This window comes from Haemaphysalis longicornis, unplaced genomic scaffold (assembly GCF_048455015.1).
Source record: "Haemaphysalis longicornis isolate Haplotype H1 unplaced genomic scaffold, Haemaphysalis longicornis Haplotype H1 scaffold_1, whole genome shotgun sequence".
NCBI classification, from domain to species: Eukaryota; Metazoa; Arthropoda; class Arachnida; order Ixodida; family Ixodidae; genus Haemaphysalis; species Haemaphysalis longicornis.
This window is the reverse complement of record NW_027526203.1, coordinates 188,284,525-188,290,524: the sequence shown is the minus strand read 5'-3', so window position 1 is coordinate 188,290,524 and position 6,000 is coordinate 188,284,525. Positions and strand designations below refer to the sequence as shown.

The window sequence follows — 6,000 nt, the reverse complement described above, 5'->3', positions numbered from 1 at the left end:
TTTCCCTTATCCCCCGCTAATACGAGTGATTGTGGGGTTTAACTCGCAGAAGCTACACCTGGGATATGAGGTGCGCAGTAGTTGAGGGCACCACATTCATTTTGAGCCCGAGGGGTATTTAACGTGCGCTGAAATCTCTGCAGCAGAGCGTTTTCGTTTTTCTCCTCCATCTGAAAGCAGTCACGACGGCCGGGATCAAAGCCGCTTTCTTGAGCTGAGTAGCAGGGCGCCTTAGCCACTGTGCCATAGCGGCGGCTCAGTGACCTCTTTAGATAAATAAATTCGGGTGTACGGTTTTGGAGTCCTCAAAAGGCCCAGGTACCCTAAATTTAACCCGGGCAAGTAGTCACGCAATGTTTTCAAAGCATTGCAGTGTCTAACTTTAAGAAGAGGTGCTTAAATACACTCGCTACATCATTTATGAAAACAAATCACAAAAAAACAATGTAATATTATTAATGAAAACGAAACAATTAAAGTGGTAAACAAATTCTTTTGGTTCCCAGGTCCCTGCAATTTTGGCCGCGTAAAGCTTTGACACCATCGAAGGAGATGTTGCCCCACCAAGAGCTAGAAATGGCGGAGGGAAAAGAAAGGAGGTGAGGCTCCTACCCTCCACCTTTGCTTGTTGCCTCAGTAACTGAGCGGGTGTCACGCGAATAGTCCCGATTTCCCCTTACAGTTACAACGGAGGGGCTGTGCCGATCCCAGTGCTTTAACGCCAGGTGCATGCAACATCAGGTGTTGTCCCCAGAGCCATGTCTCTGACATCTCATCAAAATATCTTCATCGGCAGTGTTCCGAAGAGGAAGATCAGAATAAGCAGCTTCACTCTGTCAGTTTCTCCGTTAATCGCGCTGCCTGAGACTGATAGAATCAATTCCGCTTCAGTTTGGCGGAATCCATGCTTTGCGGGAGATGGCGCTCCAACAAATGTAGCAGACGGGCTCTCCCCGACGTAGTGCAGCGATAATGGCGATGGCACTGCGATGCAGCCACCGCATCGGTTGGTTGGTTGTTTGGAGGTAAGATGAACCTCAAGCATATCCACGGTGGGGGATTGGCCAAGTCGCACTGGGGTGTCATGTAGAAAGAAGGTTAATAATTATACCTCAGCGAAAATTGTTGTGAGGTAAAGCAATGTTCGTGATTTTGAGAAAAAAAAACTGTTCTAGAAATGACAACCATGTTTAAACCAAAAGTAATGGTTACTCTAACGTTCCCGGAAAGTAATGCAGTGATTCATTTTACTCACGGGGTAAACGACCTATTTTCAATATAAAATGTGAAGGGCTCAACTAACATCCGGGAGTCGAAAACAGAGCCCCAGTACCTCAAATGGTAAGAAATTAGGAACCGACAAGCCAGGATTAGCCGAACAGGCAAGGACGGAGGGTGCGTCGAAATGGAGGAAGCGAACCCCAAGTGGCAGTACCGGTTAGGTTCCTACTGCTTGGTTAGGTCTTTGTATACGTTAGGTCAGCAGAGTGCACACCCGAGAGTTGTTGTGGGAATTCTAGAAAAGCGGAGCGTACCTCCAGAGTAGATCTTACTCGCAGTGTGGGATTGGCTTACTAAGGAATCCATTACGAGAAAGCTTCGCGTTCAGCCATCGTCGTCGTTACAAGGAGGGGTGTATGATTTATACTCCACTGCCGCCAATTTTCGCCAGCTAGAAAGGGGCTTATGAAGGAACCCCTTGAGTATATGGGACTGATTCTTTGTATTCCACTTATTGTTTGTGGCAACTATTATTGGTATTCAAATAGCCATATTTTTAATTGTATTCACGCTTACTTTCGGGTACAAGTTACTTGAATTGATAAAGAATCTAATTTTTGGGTAATTCGGGTTTTTTTAATAGTGGACTTCCATTTCACGCCCTTTTTTGCATGAAAAATAAATTACTCATTTCAATGCACAATCGAACTACAATGATATACCCCTGGCCAATTTACCCATGTGCGTACAAGCTACAAACATCTACGGCATCACCTGCCGCAGCAACATCATCGATGTTCTTTCTGGAGGTAGCCGACGTTCTTGCGCCTTTCCTTTACGGCTCACAGTAGTGATGACGAGGGCGTTCTGTAAGTGAGCAAATGTGTGTAAGGCTTGCCATTGTCTCAGATAGGGGCATCGCAGGAGAGCTACCTCTAGCGCTGCGCCTTGCAGCCCTGGCGCTACCGCGCAGCAACGGCGATCGCAATCGGAGCATGGCAAGCTCAAACTCCGCATAGCAGCCCTCACTCAGGAAGCGGCCAAGTACGCGGCCCAGCTCGCTGACTCCAATGGGGTAGAACGCTGCAACAATGCCGCCAAGCATATGTCCAACCGCAGCACGTGGTGTTTCTTCAGGGCCCTCATCGACCCTAGCCAAACGCGCACAGAAGCACAAAAACATCTTTAACGTGCGCTCTACGCTTATGCGGGTGACGCAGATAAATTGGCACAGGCTCTTAGGGATAAACATATCTGTGGCCCGCAGGACTCCATCGAACCGGCGTTCTCATATGAAGGCTCGGAGAACGCAGGCTTGGATCGTTGCTTTGAACTCCATGATCTGAAGGCGGCCCTGTCGAAAATGAAGCGAGGAAGGGCACCGGGTCGGGATCAAGTGACTGTTAAGCTTCTTGCCAACCTCCCAGACCCAGCATACCTTCACCTCCTCGACTACTTCAATCAAATTTTGGAGGGGCGCGAACCACTACCAATTGATTGGAAAACGGCTCTGGTAACTTTTATTCCAAAACCGGGCAAGTCTATCAACATCGAAAATCTACGCCCCATTTCGTTAACCTCATGTGTGGGGAAGCTTATGGAAACAATGGTTAGGGATAGGCTTTCCGATTACCTCGAGGCCCAGCACACTTTTGCCGACACTATGCACGGCTTTCGTCCACATCGCTCTGCTCAGGACATTCTCCTACAACTCCATCGTGACGTCATTGAGCCGATCGAGCATCCAAGTAACGATAAGGTAGTCCTCGCCTTATATCTTAAGGGGGCTTTTGATAACGTTACCCACCAAATCATTCTTACCCATCTTTCCCAAACGAACTGTGGGTATAATGCTTTCAGGTACATCCGTCAGTTCCTGACTGAACGGCAGTCGTACCTCCGCATTCAAGGCAAGGAGCATGGCCCATACCCTCTGGGTACTCGAGGAACACCACAGGGAGCGGTCCTCTCTCCTCTTTTGTTCAATCTCGCCATGGCTCATCCCCCACTGCTGAAGGATATCCCCGGCGTACGGCACGCTCTGTACGCCGATGATATCACGCTGTGGGCAACCCAGGGTTCCCTTGGCAGCATTGAGGCCAGCCTGAAGCATGCAGCATCGGTCGTAGATGAATACGCTCGCCGCTGCGGCCTCGAATGTTCCCCTGAAAAATCGGAGTACGTGCATCTTCGCCCCAAACCAAAAGATACGCCTCAAATCGCACTTTCCTTGCGAACCGGGCCAAACCCGGAACGCGAAGAAATCCGTGTCTTGGGACTCTTCATACACAAGAGCAGGAAACTCGACACAACCCTGCGCAAGTTACGTATGGTCGGGGATCAAGTGGGCCGCATGGTCCGTCGGGTCTCAAACAAGCGGGGGGTCTCAGAAGCCGCGATGCTTTGCGCCTCGCCAACGCTTTCGTGACCAGTAGGATCTTATATTCGACACCCTACCTACGTTTGCCCAAATGTGATGTGCACACGCTCGAAGGCATTCTCCGCAAGATATACAAGCGCGCCCTCGACCTCCCGATCTCGACGTCTAACCAGCGTCTTGCAGATTTGGGCTTGACCAACACGTACGGAGAACTCAAAGAGGCCCATCTCCACAACCAGTACCTGCGGCTTACCAAGTCGCACGCTGGGAGATGCCTCTTACAACGCCTCCACATCTCCTACACATATCAGGCAGAAGAGCGAACCCCGATCCCAGAGGACTGGCGTGGTGCGTTGGATATCCAGCCTCTACCCCAAAATATGGCTAGGGGTACTCACGAAGGCAGGCGAACTGCGCGGGTTACAGCCTTGCAAGGACGCTATGGGTCCCGGCCTGGAGTATTCTACACGGACGCGTCTGGCCCTCACCACGGGGGGTGGTACACGGCAGCCGTAATCCATCAAAACGTGCCTGTTCAAGGACTCACTTTTCGAGCACCGGACATTTCTCATGCGGAGGAAGTCGCCATAGCTCTCGCCTCAGCGGACCCGGCATCTCGGATCATTATTACCGATTCGCGGAGTGCGTGCCAAAATCTTACCAAAGGTCGCATCACCATTCGCGCCGCTCGAATCCTCAAGGGCTGTTATTATATGGACCGCCCAAATACACGTTCCGTCATCTGGACTCCAGCTCACGCAGGACTAGGTGGTAACGAGGCTGCCGATGCCTCAGCCCGCGCGCTTGATTCCCGGGACCCTCCTCGCCCTCCATCTCTTGACGATCCAGAACCTAACCCGGTCAGCTCATTTCGCGACATCACAGCGATGTACAAATTGAACAGGCTCCGATTTCCGCCTCCGGCGCCGGGCCTGACTAAGGCTGACGAGCGCTGGCTCTTACGGCTATAAACTAACACGGTATTGTGCCCGGCGATACTCAAGCACTTCAATCCGGCCTTCTCCGGGGAATGCCCACACTGTGACCATCCGTTTGCGGATACTTTTCACATGGTGTGGGCATGCCCATCCAACCCGGCGGTCCCCCTCATCACGTCCCCTTCCCCCCCTACCCGTGAGAGCTGGGAGGCTGCCCTGCTCGGCTGCTCGACCTTGGAGGGCCAACGAGCCCTCGTGGCCAGGGCGCGCGCCACCGCGGAAGCCACAGGGGTCCCGGACTAGGGACTCCTCCTAGAGTTTGTACAGGGTCGGCCCTTAAGGCCGCCCCTATCTCTCACTTGTATATAGACTTAATAATTTTTTTTCACCACCACCACCGCCCCCTTTCTCACGGGGCTGCCTTCACAGTGTTTTGGGTGATAGTCATCACGCAGTCCTGCATGGCCTCCGCCATAGCCGCTGGCACGTTGCCGGAAACTGTCGCCTCGGCCCCCACCACATTCTTGTCCTGCCCTGCTCCTAGTCCATACAGAAGCTCCAAGCCTCGCGGAGTCAAGGAAGACGACTGCTACGTGGAGGGCAGCAGCTTCTTGTGGCCGTGGGAGCTGTCCTCTGCTGTACCGGTCTCGAACGGGCGGCGCAGCGACATCTGCTCGACACGAACCACGGGGTCCATGGAGTGGTTGCTACGCTTCAGCCGCTGCAGCACACGTCTGTGCCGACCTGAAAGCAAAGAGCAAGGGGCAGCCTTTGCAGTTTCCGACCGCCATACTGGCTCGCTCGAGTACCGAGGTGCAGCACAGGATGAAGTTGAGGGTGAGAAAGAGGACGGAGCCGACGAGGAGCTAGGCCCCGAGGAATTGCTTCTCCCTTCCGGTGACTGGAGCACGAAAGAACCGGTGGTGCGGAAGCCGCGACCAAAAGTGGCGGTGCTGCCCTGCCGCTGCTCCAAGTGATATCTAAGTGCTCGCGGTTTTCTGACTGTGTTACATATTAGAGAAAACTAAATAGAACTTATCCCACGCCAGGCATAATTCCAAAATATTTTCGTGGTTTCATGGCATCACTCTATTCTTTTCCTGGCTCACTCTCAGCATCGCGCTCTTTGTCTGTCAAAAGGAGACAATACTTCAAATAGAGACAGTGTATAAAATGGCAACGTAAAACATATTTAGAACATGAATAAAAACCTAAGTATTTGCGAAGTTGTGAAGGTTTATCTCATCAACTGTATTTACCTGATTCACTCAAGAACGCAAAAACTTTAAAAAGTGAAAACCAAGAACTTTAGAACTTCGAGAAGGCGAAGAAATTTATCAAGGGTGCCAATCCCAGGCACCGCAATATTGACTCAAAGATAAAAGAAAAAGGAACGTCATTGTCTCATTTGAAAACGACATACGACATCGAAGAGGCGCGAGATAAAAGAAGAAAAAAAGG

At 51.3% G+C, this 6,000-nt stretch overlaps 1 pseudogene; it reads left to right on the top strand.

Annotated features, from left to right (window-relative positions):
- The first annotated feature begins 3,214 nt into the window (after positions 1 to 3,214).
- On the top strand, positions 3,215 to 4,842 carry LOC144167634 (uncharacterized; annotated as a pseudogene).
- Positions 4,843 to 6,000: the final 1,158 nt, after the last annotated feature.